Source organism: Maylandia zebra, linkage group LG2, assembly GCF_041146795.1.
Source record: "Maylandia zebra isolate NMK-2024a linkage group LG2, Mzebra_GT3a, whole genome shotgun sequence".
Taxonomy (NCBI): Eukaryota; Metazoa; Chordata; class Actinopteri; order Cichliformes; family Cichlidae; genus Maylandia; species Maylandia zebra.
The window spans coordinates 9,330,179-9,347,980 of NC_135168.1; the positions used below are offsets into that span (position 1 = coordinate 9,330,179).

At 44.2% G+C, this 17,802-nt stretch overlaps 1 long non-coding RNA gene across 1 annotated transcript; it reads left to right on the forward strand.

The window, feature by feature from the left end:
* The first annotated feature begins 470 nt into the window (after positions 1 to 470).
* LOC143413543 (uncharacterized) lies at positions 471 to 8,835 on the forward strand. The gene is made up of 3 exons (XR_013094146.1): positions 471 to 882; positions 8,400 to 8,446; positions 8,595 to 8,835. It is a non-coding gene; the product is annotated as an uncharacterized LOC143413543 (long non-coding RNA).
* Positions 8,836 to 17,802: the final 8,967 nt, after the last annotated feature.

The window sequence follows — 17,802 nt, forward strand, 5'->3', positions numbered from 1 at the left end:
TGTGAGCATGCACAGATCCTGAAGCAGAAAGCCTGGGTTACAGAGAAATGATCATCACTGTGATGATGCTCATCATCTCTGACTGGGATTTGAGGTTTTGTCAAAGCAGCAAAGAAAGCCTGGCTATGTTGGACTGGGTGTGGCAGCAGCTCCCAGTTTGAGTTCAGGAGACAGACACCCTCTCTACTTTGAAGATCAGCTGCAAACTTTCCTTTTTGATAAAGCTTATAGTTCGAGCTGGATCAGGTGACCCTGAACCATCCCTTAGTTATGCTGCTATAGGCTCAGGCTGTTGGTGGACTTCCCATGATGCTCTGCTCTTTTCTCCCCTCTTTTCACTCCTGATGCTTTTATATGTCACTACTGCATGTCCTTAACTTTTGTCTCTCTGTTTTGTTCTTGTCTCTCTGAGCTCATCTCTTCTCTTTCCCGTCACCCTGCAACCAGTCATGGTAGATGCTCCTCCTGGAGCCTGTTTTCACTGGGAGGATCTTTGTGTCAAAGGGAGTTCTTCTTCCCACCATCACCAAGTGCTGCTCACAGTGGAGGCGGTTACCTTACACTGTTAAACAGCTTCAGATGACTGTTGTTGTCTGTTGGGTATTGTCACTTATAAATAAAGTTACAATGGATGGATGTAAATGGATAGATGTTATTGTGACAAAGAGAAAACAACTGTTGACAGATTGTTGTTTTGTGTGTCTGCAGTCTGTCAGGCTGTCTGATCACAGAGGAAGGCTTTACTTCTCTGGCCTCAGCTCTGAGCTCCAACCCCTCCCATCTGAGAGAGCTGGACCTGAGCTACAATCATCCAGGTCCCTCAGGAATTAAGCTGCTTTCGGCTGGACTGAAGGATCCAGGCTGGAGACTGGACACTCTCAGGTATGGAGAGAAAATCTGATAGAGGAGGAACAGCTGGAAACATTTCCTGTGTCTTTCACTCACTTCCTGTTTGTTTCCTGCAGATGAAACATGAACAATCACACATGCAGGAATATTTTCAGGGACAGACACACTAGTCTAGCTGGATAGTTCATGGATATTTATGTAGGGGTCTCCAAGGAGTCTGTTTGCAGGATCATTTAGGTCACAGGTGTACCTGAGATAGATGCCAGTGTACCTAATAAAGTGTCAGCTAACATTTGGAAATGGAAGCTTAAATAATGACAAACTGTACATTCACAGCTGAATTCACAATAAATTTGTTCTCAAGTTCACATTTTTCTGTTATTGTTCTCAAACAACAGAATGAGAATGAAATATTGATTCTAACAGGGCCCATAAACAGCATTAGCTTAGCAGCATTAGCTTATCAGAGTTTCCATCATGGTCACACAAACCCTTAGCAGAGAAAAGTGGCCTACTTACCAATAGCTGCTCAAGTTGTATAAAGAAAGGGAAAACAGTATTAGCATTAGCTGCTAATGGCAGCTTAGTTAGCATAAACTCTTCACATCTTTATAATGCAAGGGAAAGGAGTCACTCATGGAAGCCTATTTAGCATTAACGTCTCACATCATTATAACTAGGGATGGGTATCGTTTAGGTTTGATCCGATACCGGTGCCAAACCGGTACTTTTGAAACGGTGCCGGTGCTTAAACGGTACTCAAACCGGTGCTTAAAGAATGGAGAACACAAAATTGGTCCAAAAATCTCTCATGTTCAGCTGTTTTTTTTGTAAAAAGATAACAATGTTAGCCTTTTCTGCAGCTATGGGGCATATATGGCATCACTCTTGGCTGGAAGCAGTGCTTAACCAATGAAAAAACACAAACTTTGTCCAAAAACCTCTCATGTTTAGCTGTTTTCCACTTTTTTTTGGTCATTTTAGCCTTTTTGGCCAGGGAGAAGGGAGTATCTGCCATCAAACAAGAAGACAGCCGCATATATCTATGATGATGTTTGCTAGTTCACCTTACATGCATTAATGTAATAACATGGTTAGCCTACTCAATGTAAATTACACACGAACAACATTAAGCTACTCATGCAGAGAAGAACGGCTGCTGCTGCATCATCATCCGTCATCATTTCTGCTACACTGGCAGGGCTAGGGGCCAGGACTCTACTCTTCGTGTTTTTTGGGGGAATGTTGCTAACTCCAGGTCCGATAACAGGCAACCCACCAGCAGTAGATGTGCTCGGTGTGAGGTCTCGCAGCAAGCTATCAAATACGGCGCATTTCTCGGCTTTGAAAAAAAACGCTATGCGTTGCCAGGTGTTTCATCGGATTCGAGGTGTTACCTCCTTTGACAGTATCACAGTATCAGCTTAAAGCACTTGTTGCAGGCTGCTGAGTTTGCATATTTTGCTGTGAAGTACAGCCAGCCTTTTGACCGCTTTGCCTTGGGCATTTTTAATCTGTAGCTCTGCTCTAAAAGAACGTACGTACCTGGACCCGCCTACTATCCTCGGAAACGTAAAATGATTGGCTAGAATCTAAAGTGTGTCACAGCTCAGGAAAAAAAAGCACCGAAATGTGCGCTGCTTTTCAGTCTCGTTACTACCGTTTATGTCAGAACCGGTGCCATCATGGCACCGGATACTGGTACCCATCCCTAATTATAACACAAGAGAAAAGGGTATTAGCATAAATGCTTATTCACATCAAATTAGCTTTAGCTGATAATGGTAGCCTACTTAGCATTAACTCCTCACTCATATAATGCTAATTCACATCAAATTAGCATTAGCTGCTCATATTGTTATAAGGAAAGAGAAAACGGTATTAGCATTAGCTACTAATAATTATTCAGCCCTAATTAGAATAAGCCTCTAAAAGCAGCCTACTTAGCATTAACTCCTCACATCGTTGTTACCCAACGGAAAAGAGTATTAGTATTAGCTACTATCATTTTTAAAAAGTAAGAGAAAACAGTGTTAGCATTATTGAATAATGCTAATTCACACTAAATTAGAATTAAATATTTACAAGAGCGTACTTAGAATTAGCCGCTCACATTGTTAAAAAGTAAGGGAAAACAGTATTAGTATTAGCACATAATGCTAATTCACGTCAAAGTAGCATTAGTTAATAATGGCAGCCTACTTAGCATTAACTGCTCACTAATATAATGCTAATTCACATCAAATTAGCATTAGCTGCTCACATTGTTAAAAAGGAAGGAAAAACAGTATTAGTATTAGCACATAATGCTAATTCACGTCAAAGTAGCATTAGTTAATAATGGCAGCCTACTTAGCATTAACTGCTCACTAATATAATGCTAATTCATATCAAATTAGCATTAGCTGCTCACATTGTTAAAAGGGAAGGGAAAACAATATTAGCATTAGCTGCTAATAATTATTCACCTAATTAGAGTTAGCCCCTAATGGCAGCCTAGTTAGCATTAACTCAAATTCAAATTCAAATTCAAATTTTATTTGTCACATACACAGTCATACACAGTACGATATGCAGTGAAATGCTTGGACAACTGCTCGTGACCTAAAGAAAACAAAAAAAGGAAAAGGCTATGAATAAGATAGGAAATAAATATGAAAAATTAAAAAGGGTAAATTTAACTAGGAAGGAATAAAATATAAATCACTTCATCACTACTGAGGTGAGGGCTACAGGGCGATAGTCATTGAGAGAAGCAGGGTGGGGTTTCTTCGGGACAGGGACAATGATGGACTCTTTGAAGCATGTGGGGATCACCGACTGAGATAAAGAGATGTTGAATATCTCAGTGAACACAGGAGCTAGCTGGTATGTAACTCCTCACTAATATAATGCTAATTCACGTCAAATTAGCATTTGCTGCTAGCATCAGCCTACCTAGCACTAGCTGTTCACATTGTTAAAAGGTAAGAGAAAACGATATTAGCATTAGCTACTAATAATTATTCACCCCTAATTAGAATTAGCCGCTAATGGCAGTATACTTAGCATTAACTCCTCACATTGTTATAATGTAAGGGAAAAGAATTAGCATTATCTAATAATGTTGACCTTGGCCCACTGGAAAAGTTAAGAACTAAAGATTTAGGAGTGTTTCTCGATAGCTCTTTCTCATTTGAGAAACAAATGAATTCTGTTATTAAAACCAGCTTTAAGGTTTATATTGTTGACTGTCATTTATGCTTAGAAATATTTACTCATATATGCTTAGAGTTGTATAATCGATTGCATGATGATAGAGGTTTGATCCTTAGTAGTCTGTAAAGACTCTGTGTACCTTCCAGAGTGCTCTGGCATGCACTTGGGGCCATGAGAGAGGTCGTACCCTCTCTTACTGATTTATGGTGTAGGACAGGGGTCTCAAACTCAATTTAGCTGGGGTCCGCTGCAGGCAGAGTCTGGGTGAGGCTGGGCCGCATTAGGTTTTCCACAAGAAAGGCATGGTTAAAAAATTCCAATCTTCTCAAATCTCTTTATTTTTATTTTTTAACACAAAATATGAAAAATAAATAAACAAATTAAGAATTAATAAGAAAATAAATCAATCTGTAATACATAAATAAAATAATAATAAGATATTTTTAGTCAGTGAACTTGTGTGTTTCTTTCAGTCTTCTATATCTGCTGTATTTAGATTGAAATGTCTGTATTAACAGTTCTATAACCTTCTTCTGAACATGAATGGAACACTGTAGAAAATGAACTGTTCTTCTGAACATGGCTTCTCTTGCCTACTCCTTGCTGCTAGAGACCTGGCAGCGTTTCCTCTCGCATAGCCGAGCCAGATTTGGCCTGAGGGAGGAAGCAGTTGCGACCCTCAGTATGTCTTGAAGATGATCATCCGTAAGTCTGGACCTGTACTTGGACTTATTGAAGTTCAAAGTGGAGAAGAGCTTTTGGCACAAGTATGTGCTACCAAAAAGGCACATGGTCCGCTTGAACATTTGGGAAAGCCGAGGGCAACTAGGGCTCAATTCTCTCAAAAATTGTCCAAGCGTGTCTGCTTTTCCACTCACCTCCCTGAACTTTGCTTTGAGTTCAGAGTTGCACTGCAGCTCAATGAGCTCCATTTGAAGCACAGAAGGGGCATCTTGCACATCAAAGGAGAAGGGGTCCGCAAAAATGTGAAAGGTGGCTCTGTGTGTCTTGAAGTCAGCAAATCTGTGATCAAATTCCTCCTGTAGCCTCAAAATGACATCAACATACTCGTCAGCACTGAATGGTGTGCCTGCACCCACGAGTGCCTTGCATGCTGGGAAATGGCAAAGGTTTGTCTGAGAGAGCTGAGCTTTCCAGAGCGCCAGTTTTGTGGAGAATGCTCTCACGTTGTCATAGGCAGCACTGACAAGTTGCCCCTGGCCTTGTAACGTCTTGTTCAGTACATTAAGCTCATGTGTCATATCAACAAGAAAAGCTAAGTCCATGAGCCATTTGGGATCAGTTAGCACAGGAACACTAACTCCATCCTTCTCCATGAAGGCTTCACTTCTGCTCTCAACTCAAAAAGTCTCTTTAATACATTTCCCCTGCTGAGCCAACGTACCTCAGTGAAGTCGAGCACATCCCTATATTCTGACTCCATTTCCTCTAAAAAAGCACAGAACCTTCGGTGCTTTAAGCCCCTGGATCTGATTTGGTTGATGCATTTCACAACAATAGACATCACATTGTCAAACTTCAGGCATTTGCTGCGAAGGACCTGCTGATGGATGATGCAGTGCAGAGCAATGGCCTCCTCCACGCCTTCCTCTTCCAGTTTGTTTTGTGCCACCAGTCCATTTTTCCTCCCTGTCATTGATGGCGCTCCATCTGTTGTTATTCCAACAAACCTCTTCCATGGCAAACCAACATTCTCAATGGCATCACACAGCTTGTAAATATCTGCTGAGCGGTGGTCTGGCCATGCATTGGAATTACTGTGAGCAGCTCCTCCATCACTTCAAAACTGTCATCAACACCACGGACATACATTGGGAGCTGGGCAGTGTCGGTGATGTCTGTGGTCTCATCAAGAGCGACTGAGTATACACTGAAACATTTGGCTTTCTCACACAGTTGGTCATAAATGTCACTTGACAGGTCAGAAATGCGATCTGCTGCGGTGTTGGCAGAAAGGCTGATGTTGCTAAACTGACCTTTCTTTCCCGGACAGACTATATTTGCAGCCTGCAATATGCACTTTTAGACAAATGCACCTTCTGTGAATGGCTTCCCTGCTTTAGCAATCATCTCACTAACCACGTGGCTCCGACTGCTGCATTATTCTCTTTGGTTGCTTTCTTGGAGAAATCTTGCTGCCTCAGTAGATCTGTTTTAAGACTGGCAACCCGGTTCGCTCTCTCGTCTCCCTGGTATTTTGCATCCACCTCAGCATGTCTAGTTGTGTAATGACGTTTCAAATTGTATTCCTTGTGCAGCGCAACTTTCTCTGTGCAAATGAGACAGGTCGGGGTGCCCCTGTGCTCAACAAAGAAATATTGCATTTCCCACTTTTCCTGAAATTGTCGGTGCTCATCACCAACCTTTCTCTTCACCGCAGGCTTTGAAAAAGACATGTTTGGGGCTATGTGACATTTATAATTCTACTTGGTGTCACTGTCGCATTGAAGGTTCAATCAAGCGTTTAGCCGACGGACGGGGAACGTCTCAACGCGTAGAGAACGTCATTTCTGCTTCTTTTTCTTGCAACCGTAGCACGGCGATCGTCAGATAAAAAGCCGGTAGCAGTCTCCTTTGTTTTTACGCTCGATGTTCATGTCTTTCATGACGACACGAACACCGTGGCGTTTGCAGATGGTAGAACGTGCAGGGATAGCGAGCGCAAAAAAGGCGACTGCTCACGGCGCCGGGCTGTTGTTACAGGAGAAAGAAGCGGAAATGACACCGTGACATATAACAAATAACATCAGCTGTTTCTGATGTTAGTTGTTTTGACTGCTTTTACATTATATTGAAATATATGTAATGTTCATGTTTGCTGCAATGCAAACGCAGTGATGCAAATAAAAACATCGAGCCACAAATTACGGTGCGACCCTATAATTAGTCCGGGTTACCGGGGACTGTTGTTGCCGATGAACAGGTGTCGCTATGTGACTGCAGACTAAATTGGGCTGCATTGAGTTCATGACTTTTCTTTTATCCCGCCGCCTACGCATCACTGTGAGAGTTAATATGAGATCTCTCTCTGTGGAAAAATAACTTTAAATCCCACTGACGTGTGTATAAATCTATATACGTATAATGTCCCGCTGGGCAGCAACTTAAAAAAACAACTTTTTTTGAAGTGTTGTGAACGCAGCGCGCTGGGGCGAATGTCGGCGTTTGCCCAATAGAAAGGAGGAAGCCAGCCAGGCACAGAAAGAAAGAAACACTCCAGGGCAACGCTGCTGGAACTTTGACTCATTGAGAAATGTTTCCCTGCTTGCATCAAGCCCGGCTGGTGTCCCCTGAGATCCATATCCCACCCTGATTGGTGGGTTAATTCAGCTCCGCCCACAACACTGTAAAGTGTCATACATTATCAAACTAACATTACATTTTCATATTAAGGTGGGGCCAAAAACTATCGTCCTGCGGGCCGCAATTGGCCCGCGGGCCGCGAGTTTGAGACCCCTGGTGCAGGAGGACACCTACTCTGTGTCTGGTTAAGTATAAGAGCCCTTTGTTAGGGGGACCGCTGGACTCTTAGCACCAGCTTTGGGGTCACAGGGTCACATCTGGAACACACACACACACACACACACACACACGCACACAATGCACAGACTGGTACTCTTTGTTCATACCTGTGTAAGACGTCATAATGAACTTGTGCATATTCATGTCAGCTCAATAAAGAGCAGTGTTACGAGGGAGCAGACGAGAGCGACTGAGGTCAAGTGAAGGAACGGCGCTGTCACAGTTCTCTCCCTCATCAATTGTCTGGTTCCAGCGGTGGGTCTGTGCTAGACGACCCATCACCAGCTTTTTCCACTGGTTACCAGTACGTGGTAGAATCCACTTCCAGATCTGGTTGTCTTTAAATCTGTGAATGGATTGGCTCCATCTTATCTCTCTTTAACAAAAGAATCCAAGTGGAGCCCTCAGGTCTGCAGATAAGCAGCTTCTGACCAGAACTAGACGTAAAAACAGAGGTGAGCTTTATCGATGGCTGCAGCCAAACTCTGGAACAGTCGCCCTTCACATCAGGTCGTCACCAACACTGGACATTTTTAAAAGCCGGTTGGAAACACATTTGTACTCTGTAGCTTTCAATCCTGACCAGTCTTTATAGTCATTACTGTGTATGTTTCCTATTTTCTCTCTACTCTGTGCAGCACTTTGGCTCAAGCTGTTTTTAAATGTGCTGATAAATAAATGTAGATTTCTTTGAATAAAACAGTGGAGCCGAGCTTTGAGCTCAGTGTGTAACAGTGTGTGTGTGAGAGCCATGTAATGTCCATGTGTGCATGCTGACTGTGCTGCTCTGACCCCCCTCCTCCTTTCAGGGTGGAGCCTGCTGGAGTCCGATGGTTGAGACCAGGTCTGAGGAAGTGTAAGTGTGTTTTTAATGGGATTCATGAAAACAAAGCAGCACACATTCAACCATCTTCATCATGTCAGGAGTCATCATCAAAGTGTCAATCAATGAACAGATGATGGATCAATAACTGCAGCTGGATTGTGTTTGTTCTCTCCATCAGATTCCTGTCAACTCACAATCGACACAAACACAGTGAACAAAAGGCTCCAACTGTCTGACAACAACAGGAAGGTGACACATGTGTGGGAGGTTCAGTCATATCCTGATCATCCAGACAGATTTGATGTTCGGGAACAGCTGCTGTGTAGAAATGGTCTGACTGGTCGCTGTTACTGGGAGGTCGAGTGGAGAGGAAGAGTTTATATATCAGTGAGTTACAGAAGCATCAGAAGGAAAGGACGCAGAGATGACTGTTTGTTTGGACAGAATGATCAGTCCTGGAGTCTGATCTGCTCTGATGATGGTCCTGATTATGTCTGTCACAATAAGATAAAAACATCCATCTCCTCCTCCTCCTCCTCCTCCTCCTCTGTCTCTAACAGAGCAGCAGTGTATGTGGACTGTCCTGCTGGCACTCTGTCCTTCTACAGAGTCTCCTCTGACACTCTGATCCACCTCCACACCTTCAACACCACATTCACTCAAACTCTTTATCCTGGGTTTGGGTTTGGGTTCTTGTCTCCTGGTTCCTCAGTGTCCCTGTGCTGAGTGGAGTGTAAAGAGTGTCTCCTGTTACAGAAACACTCTGACTGTTGAACAGATAGTTCAGTCTGTACATGTCTGTCTCTTTCACTCACAAACACGTTTTCAGATTCATGGATTCAATCAGTTGATGTTTGAAACTCTTCTAAATAATCCCTTTAAACTTCTCCCTCTTCAGTCACAAACAAACAGGAAGTGATGTCACATGTGTTCCTGTCCACACAGCAGAATGAGTCTATTGCTGACAGTGATGTACAAACAGAGTGAGCATTTCTGAGGCCCAAAATAAACTGAGTAGTTCACTGAATGAACAATGGACTGTGAGCTCAGTTCCTTCATCATTAGTATGGATTATATATGTATATGTATTATATTAGTATCATATATATCAGGTGCTGCTGCTTTCAGTCATTGTGCAAATGTGCTGTTTGTAAGGTTGTAAAGCTGCAGTCAGCTGAGACTGAAGAAGTCACCTGATCAGTGAGCAAACGTTTCTGAAAACGTCCAGATGAACAGAATCAACCTTTTGGGATCAGCCAGCAATGCAGCATCATTGTTGTTCAGCTTCAGAGGTTTGCAGGAATGAACTGATGACCAGAAACAGCTGCAAAGTCCAAGAAAATACCAGCTGGAGTTCAGCTGCATTTGAAGAAGTCAAAGAAAAGTAAGGATGGCAAAGGGCGACGTTTTCTTCCAAAGAGCTGCAAACATGGTCGACGCCTCATTAGAAGAATCATCTGGACATTTGTGAGGAACTCTAACCAAGAAAGCAACGTCACACAGATCCAACAGACAGTTTCCATGACTGCAAGTGTTGAGTGGAAAAATGCTACATTGCATTATTGCATCCTCTCACCACAGGAGGCGCTGTTGGCACCACTGATTGCTGATCAGCTGTTCTCTGATGATCTGATTGATACTGTGAATAACGGGACTCACTGAACTCTGTGACACAGTGAAGATTACAGAGTTTAACTTCAACATCTGACTGACGTCACACAGACAGAAGGATGAACCAGTGAGGCACAGAACACAGTTACTGGAGATACTGGATCAGCTCCATGTGAACCTCTGATGGAGAAGCTGCTGAGCCAGAGAAACATCAGGACATGACAGCAGCTGCACTTATCTAACAACATGTAGCAGAGCTGATCTATGTTAGAGGATCTATCACAGCAGCTGAAGCCAAAGTCCAACACTGGATACCAGCTGAGCCTGTGCTGAGTGTAGTGTTACAGGAAAAGGGCAGAAACACTGGTAGCTCCCAGTGATGCTGACTGGGGCACAGAGCTGAATGATGCAGCATCAGGACACTGTTTCAGTCTGACTGACAGAGAAACCTGTAGCTGTATCTACATGTGAGGCAGAGGCCACACAAGCAGCTTTCTATGTTTCACAGTGACTGAGATCTTCAGTGGGGGTGGACATGCTCCTGTACAGACCTCTGAGGAGAACCAAGGTGCAGTCAAAGAGTCCAGTCTGTCCTCACAGATGTGAACATGTGCTTTCATCAGGTCTGCTGTCAGCTAGCAGGCTCACATCAGAATCACTGTTCCTGAAAAACACAGTCTGTGTGACATCATCAGTCAGCTGATGGTCCCAGATCTGAATGGTTTCTGTCTCTACTGAGGAAGTCAGAGAATATCACTGAGGTGTGGATCAGGTCTGAGTGAGCTGTGGAGGGACAGCTTTAAACAGTCCACAGGTCTCACGTCCTGCTCAGTCTGGTAGCAGATACCTCGTATTGTTCCAGATGTGCTGACATCAGCAGCAGCACAGCTGTGTGATACCATGAATCTCAGTTATTGATCCAACACACAGTAAATACAAAGATCAGGATTTCTGAGAGTAATCATTATGAGTCTGAACACATGATCACTGAATGTTAGTCTCCACAATAATAAGCTAACACAAGCAAACACAGCTTTCAGCTCTTATTTTGAAACTGGCTTATTTAGAGAGCTGTGATGTGAGCGTGCCTGGCTCTGAGGCACTTGGGTCAGCCTCTGTTGTTTAGAAGTGTTACAGACTGTGAATGACACAGACCTGTCAGTTTCCATGTTTGTCTGTAACACAGCTCAGGGCTCCATGCTGAACGCATCCATCCAGTGTTATTGATCCAGGACTGATACCAGCATTGGGATCAATACTACAACACACAATCACATGTGTCCACGTGATGCAGTTTGAAGAGCAATCAGATGTCTCTGTATGAGGAGGCGGGGTCACAGGAGGTTCACAGAAACTCTGCAGCAGCATCATCAGCTCACATGGAAACTTTGATGATTCACTTCTGTGGTGTTTTTACAGAAACACGTCACAAAATTAGCTACACCTGTTTTGTGAGCTTTGAGTTTCTTGTCTTCATCCTGGATTCTTGTGTTGCTGTTTTTACACACAGCAGATATTTCCTGGTTGCTTCCTTGATGACCACATGAAGCTTTCTGAAGCTTGGATTGAAAACGCTTCATTACTCAAAGCTTTCCAACACAGGCCTCTGTGCTGCCATCTGGTGGACAAACATATGAAGTGCAGCGTGAAGCTACAAATGAAACTGCTTCAGCTACATTTATATAGAACATACTATAACCTATATAATGTGGAGATCAGGGAAATTATTTTGTTGCTACTGTTAATAATCATCATCATTACCATTGCATTAATAATATAATCTACAGCATTGATATTGCATTCAGATGTTTAAACATTTTGGTACCCAATTAGCCTTTACTACAGGTGCAGTTATAACCACTTTAAACTGTTGAGTTGAATCTATGATCTTAAATGCTTTTGAATGCTTGTTATAATCTTAAGTGTGTATGGGCTGATTCTGTTGATTCTGAGTCCACTCTGTGCAAAGTCTTGACAGGAAACTGCAGATTTGCAGAGCGTGCTTTTGCAAAAGTGAAACTAAAAGCAGAGTGTAAGTGCAGCTTATTCTGAGGAGCTGTTTGGATGATGCTATTTGAATAACCAGGTTGTTCATTATTATCTTTTATACTTTTATATTCTTTTATTAAGCTTCTAGTAGAGGTTCTTGATTAAAACATTTATTCAATATACTACATATATAGTTTTAGTAAACTGCTAACACATGTGAGAGTGGCCTCTGTTTGACTGCGAGCGTTAGTAGGTGAGAGGTGACACAGAGTGCCAAGTAAGGTCGTGACACACACACACACACATAGTAGATACATTCAGTTATAGGTGAGAGGTTAATCATGTTTGCTTGCAACTGCGGGCGTGCAGAAGTGGTATCTTACTGCAGAGCATGGTCTGTGGTTTTGGAGAAGCGGCAGTCAAAAGGTTGACAGGAAACATCTGCCATTAAGATAGAGATAATGTTCTTTTCAAACTGTGTTAAAAGTCATTGTGGTTTTGATTTGACGTATGTATGTATGTATCTGTGTGACGTTGAAGGGGCGTCATTAAATTCAAACCCCGATGGTATAAAATATCTGTTTATGCTTTGATTAGTTGGAGATCTGCGCTGTCTGCGTACGGCGCTGGTCCCCCCACGCCTGTGTTCATTAAAATCAATTGTTTGACCAAGCTCTTCTGGACCTGGTTGTTTGTACTCTCCTTCCTCAATATTTGAACCTTAACAATAACTATATGTATAGTGTATTATGTAGGTGTTAGAGCTGGGGGTAGAACTGCTGATGGCCTGGTTGTTATTTATGTTCCCCATGGTTCACCAGCTCTCACACAACATCAGCACCAATGATCCTTATAAACCTCTGAATCAGGTCCTGAAGCAGTGACGTCCTGAGTGAAGACCTCACTGATCACATGACTCTGGTCACCTGGACTCAGTGTTTCTGAAGCAGTGTGCTGGGTTTTTAAAAATACGTGGCTGCTGCCTGATGTTGGGCCCACAGAGGAAGACGACTCACTCGCTCTTCTTCACTTCCTCCTTAAACATGTGGAAGGAGAGCAAAGTGCTGCCAGACTCTTATTTCTGACAGGAACAGAAGAAACCACAGCAAACTGGTCCAGTTCTTCATCTTCATCACAATCTGTTTATTTCTGGTGGTGTCTTCAGTCTGAGGTTTGAAGTTTCCATGTCTGTGTGATGTGTGGTGTGAAGGCTGCTGGTTAAACTGGGACTCACTGTTTAAAGCACTGAGTGCTCATAGAGAGATGCTCCATGAGTCCCAGTACAGACTACAAACATGGTGGAAACTTAGCTTTGATATCCACACACTCTGCACGTCTGTGAGTAACTGTGATGAAGATGTGCAGAGATCTGTGTCCAAACAGGAGAAAGACTGTAAAGACTCTGTGCTTCTAACAGCCTCTGTTAACATATGTGAGGCTGTTTGTTGTTGTTGCCATGGAGCTTTTCACTGTTTGGGTCAGCAGGTCATGTGATCAGGTTTGTTCTGCTGGACGATGGTTCAGTGTCAGGTTTGTTTGCATTCATCAATAAATATCTAAATAAATCAAAGACTCCATGTTTGTTCTTTCATCATGTGACCTCTGCTCATCCATCTCTGTGTGTATCAGGATACATTTGGTTCATAATACACAGAAAAATCAGAGTTATTACCTGTAATAAATGTGAAAGATTCCTGCAGTGATAACCAGGCAGGACTGAAACACATCCAAGCTGTCACCACGGTAACAGCACCGCCCATCCACAGGTGAGGGGAGGAGCAAAAAGAGGGACTTTGACCATTTTATACTAAAAACACTCAACTAATGTTTCTAATATGAAACAAATAAGCCCACATTAATGTGAGCGTTTATTAAATAATAATAATGATGATTTCCTCCTGATCTCATTTCCACAGCAGAGAAAACTGTGGTGTATATTGAGGTGGAGGGTGTGGTCTGTGGCTCAGGTGTAGAGTGAGGGTGGGGTGCACCACAGCAGCATGCTGGGACTGCTGAGGGTGGAGGAGGGAGTGATGATGACATCAGAGCTGCAGCACAGAGACCAGTGAACACACAGTCTGTTCATCTTTGCATAGATACAATATACAGCACAATATTGAATGACAGACACGCTGTGGGAGCTTCCACAGATACACTGACGTCAGCATCCAGAGTCCTCCTGCTGCTCCCCCCTCAGAGCCCCGTGATCAGCACCAACACATTCAGTTAGATGACAGAGTCCAGCTGCAGCTAGAATCAGCTCCCCTCTGTGAACAACAGCACAGCGTCAGTGTTTCACACTCAGTGAAAGGAGGAAACAGCAGAAGAACACCATGTGTGCTACGTTTCCCAGGACACACTACAAACTGCACAAATACAGAGCAGCACGTGGAAGGACCTGGAGCTGCATTTACAGAGCTGCAGACAGCGTGATGTCCTGTATGGACAGGTGGAAGGAAGCAAGTCCTCAGCTGGAACACTCGTGTTTGTCCACAGACAGGAAACACAGCAGGAAACTTCCTGACAGAAGTGCAGCTCATGGATAACACACTTCCTGTCAGTCAGAATGAGGCTGCAGCCAAACACAGAAAGGTGTTTTTGTCCAGATGAGCCCAGAGAAGAAACACGAGTGTTCACAGACATCAGAAGCTCAGAGAGGTGAAACATGAGGTTGGAGTCCTCGTCAGCATCCAGAAGAGCTGCTGTGAAACCCTGAGTACTCATGACAGACTCTGATGGCACAAACACATCATGATTCAAACAGAAAGACAAACATGGAGCTCCTGATCCTCCTGCATGAGAACAAGCTGACATGAGCGCTGTGTCTGAGAGTGTCTCCCTGTCACAGTGACAATAACACAGCTGCTGCTCACAGTCATTAAACTGACCTGAGGTCAGCTGTGCTCCTTACATATGAACCATGTGACCTCACATCAGTGCTGTGGATGACTGTAGTCATAGAAGAGTAGAGCTGTAGCAGGTGGTGTGAGGAGGAGGTGGTGTATTCTAGTTAACGCAGTACTGAAACACTCCAGCAGAGGGCGCTGTTAAGTCCTTATTGTAACACAGTTACTGTGTGCAGTTAGACTTCATACATAATCTGCACTTATTTCCATCAGACATGCTGTCAGTAAATGATTGGTTTCTATTGATTCTACTTCCTGTTGACTCGTTTGATGACAGTGAAACAATCACAGCTGATTGTGTGATGATGTAAACTGTCACTGTTACATTCAGTGTGTGTGACATAATGTTAGTGCAGGCTGATAACAGCCTGGTTCTGTTAGAAACACATGAACGTGTCCATAGATCAGTGTGTGTTTAACATGAGAGCTTCAGCCCTGCTGATGTGTTAAATAAAGACATGCAGGAAAACTGATGAGACTCTGAAATAACTCTTTATATTTATAAGATAAGATAAGATAAGATAAGATAACCTTTATTAGTCCCACACGTGGGAAATTTGTTTTGTCACAGCAGGAAGTGGACAGTGCAAAAGTTATGACGCAAAAATTAGAATACAATAAGAATAAATACAGTACACAGCTGTACAGAATAGAATAAAATAATATACTATATACAGTAGAATAAAATAGAATAAAAATATACAATAAGATAAAAATAGAATACAAATACTATATACAACTGAGTAAAAATACAACGATGCCAGAAAAGATTATTGCACTTAGTGTTATTGCACATGTGTGGATGTGTGTGTTTGTTCAGTTAAAGTCTTTGTTGTGGAGTCTGACAGCAGTGGGGAGGAAAGACCTGCGAAATCTCTCCGTCCCACACCGTGGGTGCCGCAGTCTCCCACTGAAGGAGCTGCTCAGTGCTGTCACAGTCTGCTGCATGGGGTGGGAGATGTTGTCCATCAGGGATGACAGCTTAGCCGCCGTTCTCCTGTCACTCACCACCTCCACTGGGTCCAGAGGGCATCCTAGAACAGAGCTGGCCCTTCGGATCACCCTGTTCAGTCTCTTCCTGTCCCCAGCAGAGATGCTGCCGCCCCAGCAGACCACGCCATAAAAGATAGCAGAAGCCACCACAGAGTCATAGAAGGTCTTCAGGAGTGGGCCCTCCACCCCAAACGACCTGAGTCTCCGCAGCAGGTACAGCCTGCTCTGCCCTTTCCTGTAGAGGGCGTCTGAGTTATGAGTCCAGTCCAGTCTGTTGTTCAGATGAACACCAAGGTGCCTGTAGCTGTCCACAGCCTCAATGTCCATACCCTGGATGTTCAGTGGTTGCAGTGGAGAATGCTTGTGCCTGCGGAAGTCTACCACCAGCTCCTTGGTTTTACTGGCGTTGATCTGGAGGTAGTTCAGCTGGCACCAGTCCACAAAGTCTTGAGTCAGTCCTCTGTACTCCTTGTCGTCCCCATCAGTGATGAGGCCGACTATTGCAGAGTCATCAGAGAACTTCTGCAGGAAGCACTGGGTGGAATTGTGGGAGAAGTCTGCAGTGTAGATGGTGAAGAGGAACGGAGCCAGAACCGTTCCCTGTGGGGCCCCCGTACTGCAGACGACCCTGTCCGACACACAGCCCTGACTCCTCACATACTGTGGTCGGTCGGTGAGGTAGTCCAGGATCCAGGTAGTGAGGTGATGGTCCACTCCAGAGTTCACCAGCTTGTCCTTTAGAACCGAGGGAAGAATGGTGTTGAAGGCACTGGAGAAATCAAAGAACATGATTCTCACAGTGCTTCCAGCGGTCTCCAGGTGAGCGAGGGAACGATGTAGGAGGTGAATGACGGCATCATCCGCGCCAATGCCAGGCTGGTAGGCAAACTGAAGTGGGTCCAGTGATGAGCTTGTTAGGCGCCGAAGCTGAGCCAGGACCAACCGCTCCAGGGTCTTCATCAGGTGGGATGTCAGAGCCACCGGCCTGTAGCTGTTGAGGTCCTTGGGGCGTGAAGTCTTTGGCACTGGTACAACACAGGAGGTTTTCCAGAGCTGTGGGACTCTTCCCAACCTCAGGCTCAGGTTGAAGAGGTGCTCCATCACCCCACACAGTTGGTCCGCGCAGGACCTGACGACCCTCGAGCTGATGCCATCTGGACCCGCTGCCTTCTTGCCATTAATCCTCCTCAGTTCCCTCCTAACCTGGGTGGTTGAGAGAGACAGGCTGGAGCCTTGTGTTGAGTGTGTATTGGATGCTGTTGTTGGGGGTGGGGGGGAGTGAGCAGGGTGAATAGAGGAGGTGTGAAGTGTCTGAGGTGGAACAGCAGCAGTGGGGGTGGGTAGTCTGCAGCCGATGTTGCAGACTGCCTCATGGTTGAATCAAATCTGTTGAAGAAATGATTCAGTTCATTTGCCCACCTCACATCCCTCCCAGGCAGAGGGATGCTGTTTGTGGCCTGAGATGGTTCTGAGGCCTCTCCAGACTTCACCAACGTTGTTTTGCTGAAGCTGGTTCTCCATCTTCTGCCTGTAGCTGTCCTTCCCATTCCTTATCAGTCCCCTCAACTCTCTCTGCACCCTTTTCAACTCCTCTTTGTCTTTGGATTTGAAGGCCCTCCTCTTCTGCTTGAGGACAGCTTTAATTTCTGGGGTAATCCAAGGTTTGTTGTTGGAGAAACACCGTACAGTCCTGGTAGGTACGGTGTTATCCACACAGAAATTAATATAGTCAGTAATGCATGTAGTAAGGCTGTCGATGTCCTCTCCATGGTCGTCACAGATCACCTCCCACACAGTCGACTCAAAACAGTCCTTAAGAGCCTCCTCGCTCTCCTCTGACCATCTCTGCACTGTGCGGGTGGCTGGTGGCACCCTGCGCACTAAGGG